Below are 1,600 nucleotides of genomic sequence, written 5' to 3'. Positions count from 1 at the left end.
CCTACATAATTTCAGTGTTTCCTTAATCTCTCTTGTCAGCTCTGCTCTAGTTTATCTTCATCCTTTCTTTAATGAAATATTTTAATAGTCTTTTTGTTGTTCTCCCTACTTCTAGCCACATCTATATCCAGTAACTTAACAGACAGTGAAAGAGGTCACTTTTCAGAATTTTGAGGCCAGAATATAGGAGTCTGGATCCATTTCCAGTACTCCCAAGCAGTGTAGACACAGGGAGTTCACTTAAACCCTCCAGGTGTCAGGTTTTGTCATTACTGAGACTGTGTTAAGTTTATCAGATAATGTTTAAGTTTGCTTCAGTTTTCATGAATTATGATTCTATAACTTTTATATTTCCATTGATAATTCTGATATAGAACAGTGATGATTTTAGCTTCAGCATATTTTAGTTCTAATTTTCACTATAAGCAAAACAGTAAGAACCTTAAATATTATTAATAAAAGATTAGTTACTGAAAACATCACAGAAGGAACTGAGATAAGAAGAGATTGACTTTTCTCCTAGAAAAGATATTTACCCTAAGGACTGGACTTAGATTTTAAAAAAGAAATAGGATTTTAAAGATCTTATGGATAAGTTAATCAAATGATATATGTTGTTTTGTTGTTGATTTTTACTGAATAGACTGAGATTCAGGTTGTATATGCATACATAGACTAAAGCCTTTTTGTTCTAAACTCCAGTAATTCTGAATTATTCATGAATTACAAAATGATCATTTGAACTAGATTCAAATTTCTTTGTTTAGCAATTTTTTTTCTTTTAACACATATTTTTAGATAATGATACTAAATGTGAACAAGCCAGAAGGAGAAATGTGTTAATTTGTTTGACATCATTTTGGACACTTATCAAGTACTGAGCGTGACAGAAACCATATTTAACACCAACCCCTGTTTATAGGAAGATTACTGAATATTTAGGGATAGAGACAAAAGAACCTCAAGTGCTGTGAGGCTGCTTTGTTTTTTTAATTGTAAAATCATTACAACTAATAAGTGCTTAAGAAAAAAAGAGTGATTAAATGTGGCTTGAGAATACAGTATAGACTTTCAAAGAGAATGTTAGCACTGCACTTTCAATAATGGCAATTATATCAGTGAAACGGATGTGCGATGTACTGTACAACATCAGTACAACAATGATGTACAATGTTTAAAACCTTGTTGCAGACTGCATTTGATTAGGTTCCTATAGTAAGTCTGTGAAAATGATATAGCAAATGCTGTTATACATCCTTAATTGATGAGACATTAAGAATTAGAAGACATGATATATTTAGATTATAGAACCTGTAAAACAGGTTTGGAATCTAGCTCTCCAGTGACTGGACTTTACTGGATGAAGAATACCAGATAGGAATGGTTGAAAAAAAAAAAAAAAGGCTATTAAGCACATGAATGCCTTTTGAAAATAATGTTAGCAAACAATAGAATAGAATTCCAAATTCCTATAATAGAGTATAAACCCAAAGTGAATTGATAGTCATTTTTTTCAGGTTTTATTCTGAGACCTAAGTATTGTTATTGCCATTAGAAATGCTAGGATTTAGTAGATATAGGATAAAAAAAAAAAAGAATG

This window comes from Capricornis sumatraensis, chromosome 17, assembly GCF_032405125.1.
Source record: "Capricornis sumatraensis isolate serow.1 chromosome 17, serow.2, whole genome shotgun sequence".
Classification (NCBI taxonomy): Eukaryota; Metazoa; Chordata; class Mammalia; order Artiodactyla; family Bovidae; genus Capricornis; species Capricornis sumatraensis.
The sequence above is the reverse complement of the archived record's forward strand: the minus strand, read 5'-3'. Positions refer to the sequence as shown.